At 43.2% G+C, this 12,452-nt stretch overlaps 1 protein-coding gene and 1 non-coding gene across 4 annotated transcripts in view; one reads left to right on the top strand and one right to left on the bottom strand.

The window, feature by feature from the left end:
* SLC25A13 (solute carrier family 25 member 13) overlaps positions 1 to 12,452 on the top strand; it is a 231,063-nt gene that overhangs the window by 15,498 nt on the left and 203,113 nt on the right. The window contains exon 1 of one of the 3 annotated variants that reach the window (XM_070787513.1): positions 12,204 to 12,224. The exons of the other annotated variants lie outside the window; for them this stretch is intronic. The gene's annotated coding sequence lies outside the window, so the exon portion shown is untranslated. Of the gene's footprint in view, positions 1 to 12,203; positions 12,225 to 12,452 lie in introns of those variants that run through there. 3 annotated transcript variants of the gene reach the window in all.
* LOC139182837 (small nucleolar RNA SNORA70) lies at positions 6,669 to 6,800 on the bottom strand. The gene has a single exon (XR_011566405.1). It is a non-coding gene; the product is annotated as a small nucleolar RNA SNORA70 (small nucleolar RNA).

Raw genomic sequence — 12,452 nt, 5'->3', positions numbered from 1 at the left:
ACCCCCGACATCATACATGTAAATATTACGGTATATCTCCAAAACAGATTTTTCCAAAGCACAACTGAAATATCATTGTTACATTAAAAAAAAAAAAATCAGTGCCTCTTCACGTATGATCAAATATCTATTCTGTACACATTTTACACATTTCCACTATCATCTTGGAGAAGGAAATAGTAACCCACTCCAGTATTCTTGCCTGGAAAATCCCATGGACAGAGGAGCCTAGCGGGCTACAGTCCACTGGGTCACAAAGAGTCAGACACGACTGAGTGACTAAACCATCACTATCATCTTACAATTTTTAAAATTGTTTTCGAATGGTCATCTAAAGGAGGCCTGGGATGGCAGTTGGTTGATGTGACCTAATTTTGTTTACTCTCCAGGTGCTCTGCTTTCTTAATCTCATGTTCTCTCTTCCTTTTGAAAGTCTTTATAACGTAATGATTGAAATCATGAACTCTGTTCAAATTGTGGCTCTGGGCAAGTCACTCTACCTCTGTGTACCTCAGTTGCCTCATCTATAAACGGGCCAAGGTTGTTGTTCCTTCCTGGGTTATTGCGGGGGGCAGTTAATGCACTCATGTTTCTAAAGCTTAGAGCTGGGCCCAGACGTAGAAAGCTTTGCAGAAGTGTGAGCGTCCAAGGGGTTTGGAACCAGAGTGCGCGCCCAGGGTCATGTTGGAAGTCGTGGGGGAAGGTGGAGGAGGACTTGCTCCAGTGAAATTGTGAACAGTCTTTGGCACGAGTATCCCAGCTGTGCAGAGGGCTCCTGTTGGTTTTCTTTTAACTTCTTCTTGGATTCTTGACTATTCTTCAATTATATGATGCTGATATACAGCAGAAATTTGAACAGGTAAGGTATTATTTAGTGAAAGCAACTTTCTATTGTCCTATGATTTGCTGCTTTTTCTTCCTCTGCATTTATTAAGTTAGCTATTCTCTCCCAGAAGCCATTTTCACTTTCTATGGCATTATCTGGGCTCCTGCAACCTGTGATCTCCTAAGTAGAACCTTTCAGCACTTTATAAATATGTCATATACTTTTTATATTCCTTTGTTCCCCATCAGAACATACATCCCAGTCTTCAGAACAGTACAGTCAGTTTTATTCATTTAAGGAGCAGTAGTCATTTGACACTTGCTAATATGTAACAAATTATATTGGGAGTGGTAATTACAACTGCAGCTGGTTCCTAATTATACTGTAACCTTGATGCTTTAAAAAAAAATTGAGACTGAGTTCAGCATATAATACTGAGAATAATATTCTGCATTAGGTAAATCCACCTAACCATGGGTGTTTATGTATCATAATGCCAAAATCAAAAAGACTTTATTTTAAATTGCTTTCAGCTACAATGTTGTCCAGTAGCACCATTCACAAGGATAGCTTAAAGTCCCCCTCTTTGATCGCCAAATTCTTGGCACATCCTCCAGGTATTAATAGTATAGTTAGTGTGAAATGACCTGGGCTCTAGGGTCATTATTGCTCTGTGATTTGCTACCACTCATTTAAGACCAAGTGTCTTAAATGCCACAGCTTCCTCATCTGGAGACTGGGGATATTTTATTTGTTTGTTTGTTTGAACTTTTTATTCTATATTGCTGCTACTGCTAAGTCACTTCAGTTGTGTCTGACTCTGTGCGACCCCATAGACGGCAGCCCACCAGGCTCCCCCGTCCCTGGCATTCTCCAGGCAAGAACACTGGAGTGGGTTGCCATTTCCTTCTCCAATGCATGAAAGTGAAAAGTGAAAGTGAAGTCGCTCAGTCATGTCTGACTCTTAGCGACCCCATGGACTGCAGCCTACTAGGCTTCTCCATCCATGGGATTTTCCAGGCAAGAGTGCTGGAGTGGGGTGCCATTGCCTTCTCGAATTCTATATTGAGGTATAGCCAATTAACAATGCTGTGATAGTTTCAGGTGGATAGCAAAGGGACTCAGCCATGCATACACATGTATCCTTTCTCCCCCAAGCTCCCGTCCCATCCAGGCTGCCACATGACATTGAGCAGAGCTCCATGTGCTGTACAATAGATCCTTGTTGGTTATCCACTTTAAATATACAGGTGTGTACATGTCCATCCCAAACTCCCTAACTGTCCCTTCCCCTAGACAACCATAAGTTTGTCTTCTAAGTCTGTGAGTGAAGACTGGGGCTATTAATGGTTCTTCACTTTAGATAGTTTTGGTGATATTTAAGTGAGATCAGGCATAAAGATCAGGCGTACAGCCTTTAGGACATGCCTAGCCTAGAGTTCAGGGCCCAGTAAAAGTTAGCTGGTGAGTGTTAATTGCTGTAATCCAGTGATAAACAACCCAGTCCAAGACTTTACCTCCACCACCCCTGACTCCAGCAGAGTTATGGTCTTAATTCTGCCATCAATCTTAATTTGTGGTAGCATGTATCATCACACGCTTTGTACCAGCAACTTGCTGATAAATTTGTCATCACCCCCCTCCCCCTGCCCCCGGAGGGGTAGTTCAGTTCAGTTCTTTTCAGTTCAGTTGCTCAGTCCTGTCCGACTCTTTGCGACCCCATGAAGCGCAGCACGCCAGGCCTCCTGTCTATCACCAACTCCCAGAGTTCACACAGACTCATGTCCATCGAATCAGTGATGCCATCCAGCCATCTCATCCTCTGTCGTCCCCTTCTCTTCCTGCCCCCAATCCCTCCCAGCATCAGAGTCTTTTCCAATGAGTCAACTCTTCACATGAGGTGGTCAAAGTACTGGAGTTTCAGCTTCAGCATCATTCCTTCCAAAGAAATCCCAGGACTGATCTCCTTCGGAATGGACTGGTTGGATCTCCTTGCAGTCCAAGGGACTCTCTCAAGAGTCTTCTCCAACACCACAGTTCAAAAGCATCAATTCTTCGGCGCTCAGCTTTCTTCACAGTCCAACTCTCACATCCATACATGACCACAGGAAAAACCATAGCCTTGACTAGATGGACCTTTGTTGGCAAAGTAATGTCTCTGCTTTTGAATATGCTATCTAGGTTGGTCATAACTTTCCTTCCAAGGAGTAAGTGTCTTTTAATTTCATGGCTGCAGTCACCATCTGCAGTGATTTTGGAGCCCAAAAAAATAAAGTCTGACATTGTTTCCACTGTTTCCCCATCTATTTCCCATGAAGTTATGGGAACAGATGCCATGATCTTCGTTTTCTGAATGTTGAGCTTTAAGCCAACTTTTTCACTCTCCACTTTCACTTTCATCAAGAGGCTTTTGAGTTCCTCTTCACTTTCTGCCATAAGGGTGGTGTCATCTGCATATCTGAGGCTATTGATATTTTTCCCAGCAGTCTTGATTCCAGCTTGTGTTTCTTCCAGCCCAGTGTTTCTCATGATGTACTCTGCATATAAGTTAAATAAGCAGGGTGACAATATACAGCCTTGACGTACTCCTTTTCCTATTTGGAACCAGTCTGTTGTTCCATGTCCAGTTCTAACTGTTGCTTCCTGACCTGCATACAAATTTCTCAAGAGGCAGATCAGGTGGTCTGGTATTCCCATCTCTTTCAGAATTTTCTATAGTTTTATTGTGATCCACACAGTCAAAGGCTTTGGCATAGTCAATAAAGCAGAAATAGATGTTTTTCTGGAACTCTCTTGCTTTTTCTATGATCCAGTGGATGTTGGCAATTTGATCTCTGGTTCCTCTGCCTTTTCGAAAACCAGCTTGAACATCTGGAAGTTCACGGTTCACATGTTGCTGAAGCCTGGCTTGGAGAATTTTGAGCATTACTTTACTAGTGTGTGAGATGAGTGCAATTGTGCGGTAGTTTGAGCATTCTTTGGCATTGCCTTTCTTTGGGATTGGAATGAAAACTGACCTTTTCCAGTCCTGTGGCCACTGCTGAGTTTTCCAAATTTGCTGGCATATTGAGTGCGGCACTTTCACAGCATCATCTTTCAGGATTTGAAATAGCTCAATTGGAATTCCATCACCTCCACTAGCTTTGTTCGTAGTGATGCTTTCTAAGGCCCACTTGACTTCACATTCCAGGATGTCTGGCTCTAGGTCAGTGATCACACCATAGTGATTATCTGGGTCGTGAAGATCTTTTTTGTACAGTTCTTCTGTGTATTCTTGCCATCTCTTCTTAATATCTTCTGCTTCTGTTAGGTCCATACCATTTCTGTCCTTTATCAAGCCCATCTTTGCATGAAATGTTCCCTTGGTATCCCTAATTTTCTTGAAGAGATCTCTAATCTTTCCCATTCTATTGTTTTCCTCTATTTCTTTGCATTGATCACTGAGGAAGGCTTTCTTATCTCTTCTTGCTATTCTTTGAAACTCTGCATTCAGATGTTTATATCTTTCCTTTTCTCCTTTGCTTTTTGCTTCTCTTCTTTTTACAGCTATTTGTAAGGCCTCCCCAGACAGCCATTTTGCTTTTTTCCATTTCTTTCCCATGGGGATGGTCTTGATCCCTGTCTCCTGTACAATGTCAGAACCCTTAGCATGTTAATAATCATAATTGTTTTAAATTCCTAGTCTGATAATGTCAACATTCCTGCCATATCTGTCTCTTTAGATCGTGCTGTTTGGCCTTTTGGTATTTTTTGTGATTTTTTTTCTTGATATTCAGGTGTGATGTACTGGATAAAAGGGATGGCTGTAACTGGTCCTTTGGTATTGTGAGGGTAGGGTCTAGAGGCAGAAGAAATGTTCTGTAGGCCTGTGACCAGGTCCCAGTTCAGTGGAGAGCCCACGCCCCTGGACAGTGTACTTCACAAGTGTTTCTCCGTTCTTCTTCCCCTCAGGTGGGAGAGGATGGTTGAAGGTGGCTGGTGTTGGGTATTGCCTTTCCTCTGGTTAACTGGCTCCGGTAATACTCCCGCAGGTTAGGTGCCTATGAAATAATTTCTTCTGAAGCAGAGCTGGGGGCTCTTGTGCATTTCAGCTTGGTTCCTTTTCCTTTCCTCCTATTGAAAGTGCCAGGTAGTCTTTCTCTGGTAGTCACTGAGAGCCAAGTTGAGCTCCAGGAGGTAAAACTCACAAAAGTGTGGAGAATCCATGATGTCTAGGTCCACCTAGAGTTTTGCAAGGTCTTTTCTTGTCCACACTGAGCCTCCAGCAGTTGTCCATCTGCAGCTCAGAGTTACCCACTCTCAACACTGGTTCCTGCAGAGGTTTCAGTGGATGGGTTTCAGCTCTGATAAGTTGTGATTTTCTGGTTCTGCCTTTCTGTCTCCATTTTGGGGGGCAGTGGTTTGGGAGTAGTTGATTTTTCAGCATTTAGTCTTTTTACTTACTTTTATGACAGACTGACCATTTCTAAGCCCCTTGCATGCTGGACTGGAAACCAGACGTGTCCCCATCATCTTTTGATTACCTTTCCTGTATTGGAGGAAATCCCCACATTACAAGGTCTGCCTGCCAGAACATGAGTCAGAACTCAGTTCCCATCTTTCCCTGCAGCCAGGGCACAAGCACGTGATCTGGCTTTGCCGAGTGGACACTCAATGTGGGTTTGATTTGGAAGAGGGCAGGCAGCTCAAGGGGTAAAGAATCAGCCTGTCAGTGCAGGAGACATGGGTTCGATTCCTGGGTCAGGAACGCGCTCTGGAGGAGGAAATGGCTACCCATCCAGTATTCTTGCCTGGAAAATCCCATGGATAGAGGGGCCTAGAAAGCTATAGTGCTTGGGGTCACAGAGAGTCTGATATGACTAAACACACACAAACACACACAGAGCAGCTTGTGTGTGAAGCTGCCATTTCGGCTGACCTAACAGGCAGCCTAGGCAACCTGCTTTTGTTGTGGGTTCTGAGCTGGGTTTCTCACCTCAGATACTAGGATAGTTTGAAGCATCATTGGTGGCCCCCTTAGCCTCAAGCTGATTGATTCTCCAGGCTTCCTAACAAGACTGTGATCATCCAATAGAATTTTAATTTTCTCCTTAGCCTTTCATCTTTTGTTGCTTATTTCTAAGTTGAATACACGTTGGACCTACTTCCTCATCTTCCATTCTTCTTTGGGATTAGAAATAGATGGCTGTGTTTTTGGCTTATATTTCTTAACAGTAGCTGTTAATCACTACCAGCCTTATGTATCACCCTGTAATTCACAGAGCACTTTTTCTTCATCCTAGTTAATCCTTAAGATAACTTTATGAAATAGATAAGTAAACTTTGTCATTTTGCCCTACTTTTTTTTTTTGACAGGGAAGTAGGATTTATTGGTAGGCACGAGTTGGTTTTTTCTGACAGGGAAGTAGGATTTATTGGTAGGCATGAGTAAGGAGGGAACAGTACCAACGCTCTCATGAGTGCAGGTTCACCATTTGTTCAGAGGGCCACGGTTCGGGATCTGTCTGACCCCACAGCCATCCAGGATGAGCCGCTTTTCTGCCACTATGCTTTCAAATTCATCTGCATTAAATTTAGTAAATCCCCGCTTCTTGGAGATGTGGATCTTCTGGTGGCCAGGGAACTTGAACTTGGTCCTGCAGATGGCCCCAGTCACAGGCTCCTTGTTCTGCACCTTGGTGCAGATGGACATTAAGACTTGGCCAGTGTGGACCCTGGGGCTTTCCAAAGAAACCAGGCATACACATCTGGAGCCTACACTGGGGACAGCATGCCAGCTGTGAGTGTGCACTGGAAAGGGTTTTCTCCAGCGTCGCTTAGGGCAGCCTCTGCAGGCAACAGGCTGTGCCTCCAGGGTCGCTTAGGGCAGCCTCTGCAGGCAGGCTGTGTGCACTGCTGAGGAGGCTGCTATTTGCAGCCACTGTACACGGGGCTGGTCTGGGGAAAAGAACATAGTCGACTTGATCGGCTGCAAAGCACTTTGCCCTTTTTATAGATGAGGAAACTAAAACTTGGAGATGCTAACTGACTTGTCCAAGATCACCAAGTTAGCAACATACTGAAACCCCAAACCTGGTGATGTTTGCTTATGACACGATGAGCAAGCAATGCTTTCTCCATAAGGAGTTGAAAATATAAAGAGATGAATGTCTGCTTCAGAGGAGACTTATACTGTCTCTTGTCAAATTTTTAGTCTTGGGAACATTTACTGGAATGTTAGCTGTAGCTTAATAATAATAAAATCTAAAATTAGAGTGTTTAAAGTTATTTTGGCATAACAGCACCCACAGCTAAAACACTGCCATTCATTTTTTAATTGCTGTACTGTGCTTCTTCATACAGAAATTTAATGGTGATGGCTTTATCATTGTCTAATGTTTGTCTACAACCCATTTCATAAACTACTGAATCCTTCTGATAAAATATTTCCTCATCCCTGAAATAACCCACTTGCATAGTTACCCAGTGGGTTAACATTTGTGGTGTCTGCTGCTTTATAAGTCAACTGTTGAGTGACTTGAACATTTGAGGGTTGACTACACAGAAAGGTTGTGGTTTGAATACTGCTTAACATGATATCTTGTTTGTATATTGATTCCAGTAACTTTTTATAGTTACTACTCTTCATTTATTAGACCGTAGGGGAACCGTAGGGCGAGGAATGAGTGATTCAGTGAAGTCAATGAAAACTTATTTTTCTTAAACGTGATGAGACACTTCATTTTTATCCCCCTTGAGTGAATGGTGACTGTGGTTTTGGGGAATTTCAGGCTTTCTTTTACAGCTACTGATTGTATCAGTCAAGGTCCACTTGCAGAGAACAGAATCCACTCTAGCTGGTTTAAGCAGAGGGAAATTTATTACAGGGTGTTAGATGGCATATGGAATTTGTTGGAAAGGTGAAGAAAGGAACTTCAGGTTGAGTTCTTAGGAGTGACTTGCAGAGCCTCACTGCAGAGCAGGCCACCAGGGGAGCATTTGCCTTTCGTGCAGTCATGAGACTGCCCACCAAACCGGGAGTGTTTCAGAACCATGCTGCCGCTGACACGGCAGGAGGAAAACCAGACACTTTGATCTGCCACAGGAAGATCAGCCAATTCCAAGGATGATGCTTGCTGGCAGAAACAGCAAAGACACAGCCCCTACCTTCCAAATCTTGGCTTTCCAAAACTTTGCCTCCCACATCTCACTTAGCTTCATCTGATTGACAGCACCTAGGCTGCATAGCTGCAAGGGATTCTGGGAAATGTAGTTTAACCTTCCAGTCTGTGCAGTATAGGAAGATATGTGGGAAGAAAGGGTAGCCCCAGCTTCTGAGTTATTAGGTCACACCCAGTAGTGCTTTCCATGAGATTCAGGACCACCCACTACGGGTTTTTCCCACCCCTCCGTTTTCTGCTTGTCAGTGCACGCAAACAAGCATGCATGTGCTTACACACACACAGTAGCTTTCGATGAGCTGCCTCTCTGTTTTCACTTCATATCTAAAGTAAACAATTACTTCATGACAGTAGAATTTTCAGTGTAAGTCTGAGCTTGTCTTGTCTTTCAGACCTTTCAGGTTTGGGAGGGTGATGGAAGAACTGTTGCTGAGTGAGGTAGCAAGCTAAACGAGGTCCTGGGTTTTAACCCAGTGGTTCTCAGCCTGGTCCGTCACCATCTGGTGGTGAAGCTTTAAAGATACCCATTCCAGAGATTCTAATTTAGTTGGACTTTGCTGTCTAATTTGATCAGCCTGGGGTTTGATAAAACCCCAAAGCCCTGGGGCAATGCAAACATACAGCCAGGGCAGTGGATCTCAAGTCCAGTCAGACAGGATTTTACATTAATTACAGCTGTGGTTCTTACACTTTGAAATGAAGTGAAGTTGCTCAGTCGTGTCTGACTCTTTACGATCCCATGAACTGTAGTCTACCAGGCTTCTCTGTCCATGGGGTTTTCCAGGCAAGAGTACTGGAGTGGGTTGCCATTTCCTTCTCCAGGGGATCTTCCTGACCCAGGGGTCGAACCCAGGTCTCCTGCATTGCAGGCAGACACTTTACCCTCTGAACCTACAGGCATCAAAATCACCTGGAGGACTTGTTAAACCATAGATTGCTTGATCCCGCCCCCAGAGTTTCTGACTTGGTAGATTTGGGGCGGAGTGTGAGAATTTGCAGTTCCGTTGGCCTAACAGGAGCTACCTGTTTTCCTTGTAAAGATTTGATTTCTACTCACCTGGAAGTTTTCTTTAAGAACGTGTTCAGAGCTCTTAGTTTCTGAACTTTACTGGAGCAGGGGACACGGAAGAGTAAGGTGACTACGAGGAGATCGTGGTCTTAATGGCTCGAGCTTCCCAGTGTAAGAAGAGAGCTTTTCTGCATGTTTTCTTCTTCAAATGAATATCCCTGACTTTTTTGTAGGTTATGTTTGTTCCCTCTCAACACCCCTGGTTAGACCCAGCAACTATTTTAAGTGCACAGTTCCGTACCCCTGCAGTGTGTTAAAGCAATGAGCCCTCAGCTGAGTCTTGATTCCCGAGTAAGAAAGCCAGTTTAAATAACGCTCCTACATGGAGAAAAATCTTTTCTGGTGTCTTCCTCTGTTTGGCTGCTGTAACTCATATTAAAATGAAAGTGAATTTATTTGTCCTCAAAAATAGCTTTCTGAGTTTCCTTGCCATGCGTCCCACTGCCTGCTTTTTAAAACCAGTCCTTCAAGTTATATTATTATTGGCTGTTTGTTTTTTTTTTTTTTTTTTTTTGTATTTGGAATGTACCTACCCAGTATATGTGTTTTGCAAATGCTATTGATAGCCTATTTAAACTGTTTTTTATAATGTTTGACTTGTCAAAAGTGTTACATATTCAGTGATCCTCAAATTTTGCCCTGTGGAACATACTTTGGGGGAATTGACCTGAAATTTCTATACTGTCATTAACAAAGATAAAGGTCTCCCAGTTTATGGAAAAAAAGATAATGCATGTTTCCATTTTTACCGCCCCCCTCACCTGCTTTCTTCTTTAACCTCCACTTGGTGTGAATGTTATGTGCTTGTGTATGAAATTATTAAGTAGCAAATGGTGATATTTCATAGTCGTCTGCCAAGAATCCTTTTTCTTCTTGGTGATTTACTCCGTAACAATGTTTAAAAATTACTTTATTTAGAACTTTTGATATAAAAACTTTGTTTTAATGGTGGCATCTATTCTTATAAATGCAAATTCAGAACAGTAATGATAAAGCAAATCAGGCAACTAGGTAGTAAGAATAATAGCTGTAAATGCTGCTGCTGCTAAGTCGCTTCAGTCGTGTCCAACTCTGTGCAACCCCATTGATGGCAGCCCACCAGGCTCCTCTGTCCCTGGGATTCTCCAGGCAAGAACACTGGAGTGGGTTGCCATTTCCTTCTCCAATGCATGCTAAGTCGCGTCAGTCATGTCCGACTCTGTGCTACCCCATGGACAGCAGCCCATCAGGCTCCTCTGTCCAGGGAATTCTCTAGGCAAGAATACTGGAGTGGGTTGCCATTTCCTTCTCCCAATAGCTGTAAATATTTACATGCTATTCATATTTGAGAAATATATACTTGTATATAAAACAATGAAAATTAGCCTTTGGAGAAAAACCTAAAGTTTGAGAATCTTCTAAAGCCTGATGAACTAAGGCTTGTCAGATGATGCAGTGTGAGCTTGCCTGAACAGCTGTTCTGAGTTGGCTTAAAACCGGAGGGTCACACAGCTAGTGAGTTGAGAGCTCAGGTCTGCTGCCCACAATCAAGGGCAGTCTGATACTGGAGCATGTTCTTAATCAAAGCACTGGATGGATACACTACAAAGTGGTGGTACTAGGAGAAACTGGGAGAGTCTTGATTTTTAGGTGTGTGCTATTTTATATTAGGGGTCACATAAACTATGGTCAATTTAAAGCTGCTTACGATGTGACTCAGTGAGATGACCAGCACCGTAAGGGGATGGAAGGTTTGGAACTTGACCTCCGCTCAGAAAACACTTAGAAATGTCAGCAAAAATTGTTGCTAAATCTGACTTTCAGGGAAATAAGTAACCCTTTCTGAGTCTTGGTTTCCCCTTCTGTCAAATGAGAGCAATAATATGCTCTGTCTGAGCCTGAGGTCTGCCATGATGATCCAGTGACGTCATAGTCCTGCTCTGAAAACTTTTAAGTGTTCTGTACACATTAGGTGACATGGCTTAGAGGCATTGGGCCGCCATATGGATGGGTTTCTCCCATGCCCTCCACCCGGGGAGAGTTACAGACTGAAAGCTTTCTGTCACAGAGGTGTAGTCCTGGCGGTGAGTGATGACTGTGCATTCTGGGATCTGTAAGGAGAAGAATGCTGTGGGAGTCAGGGCGGGGGACATTCACTCTGAAATAGCATTGCCCAGGGAAGGCTTTATGAAGTGTGTGTGGCAGAGTGAATTAATTTGATTTTAAAGGATGTGTTATTCAGATGGAGGAAGAATAGTTCACTTTGTGGAAACTTACCTTTGCTTTTAAAAGGAAACCCAGTTACGTGCTGAGGGTCACCATATGCCTTTTAAAAAATTGTTACTTACGGTCTTGAGACGTAGAACTTGGAGGGAGTGTCTTTTCTCTTGAAGAAGAGGATGGAAACTTCTCGTGCTGTCCCATCTCCAATAGTGTTTGTCCTCCCCACCTTTCTCAGAATATAGACCCCAGTGGAGGGGATCTTGTGAGACTCTCAGCAGCACCATCATCCGTCTTAGGTTGGCTTTGCAGTCGACTTTTATATTTTTTTTCTCTTTAATTGAATAGTAGAGAACACTCAGTGACTGAGGATTTTAAAAAGATGACAAATTCTTATGGCTGAAAATAGCATTGGTGGTTACAAGTACTCAGCAGAAGTTAGGAGTTATCAGTCTTGGTTTGGGCAACAAGGTGACCAACTAGCTGGTTTCAGGAAATCTACCTCTCCTATTCCAACAATTAGTTAATAAAATTATTCCTGACAGTGGCAGGCCAAGGAGCTCAGGCAGTTACATATTTCAAGACAGAGAACCCATTGTCCAAAGATCTCAGGAGAGCCTTTGCAAACACACCGAAGGGATTTAGAACAATTTGCATAAATCTCCCCATGGATGGCGACATGGCTCCAGTATTGGGGTGGTTCCAGGAACCCCTCCTTGGCTGTATCATGGGGTGATGCTGTGCTTGGGGAGAGTTCAGTCTCATGACGGTTTCTGCCAGCAGGATTGGGTGATGGGACGCTGAATAAGCCCACTGTTTGGTTCCACATAAGGACTCTTTTGTGTTGGCCTGGGGCAGCCATGTTCAAGTTTGTCTTCTCTTTCCCCGGTGATGTTTTTGGACTTTGTGGGCTGGAGAATTAAGCACAACACCTATTCTGAGCTAATCTGTCAAACTTTGCTCTTGAAAGGTAACCATAGCCCCTTGTATTCCAGAACGTGGTAAATAATAATCATACATTTGGAGACTTATGGTTTCTTTCTTTTTTTTTTTTGTTGAAACACAGTTGATTTACAATATTAGTTTCAGGTGTACAACATTGTTCAATATTTTTATGGATTATATTCCATCTAAAGTTATGAGAAAACAATGGTGGTTGTATTTCCCAATGCTGTACAAGTGGAGACTTCTGAATTTT

Source organism: Bos indicus, chromosome 4, assembly GCF_029378745.1.
Source record: "Bos indicus isolate NIAB-ARS_2022 breed Sahiwal x Tharparkar chromosome 4, NIAB-ARS_B.indTharparkar_mat_pri_1.0, whole genome shotgun sequence".
NCBI classification, from domain to species: Eukaryota; Metazoa; Chordata; class Mammalia; order Artiodactyla; family Bovidae; genus Bos; species Bos indicus.
Note: the sequence above shows the minus strand (reverse complement) of the source record. Positions and strands in the feature narration are given on the sequence as shown.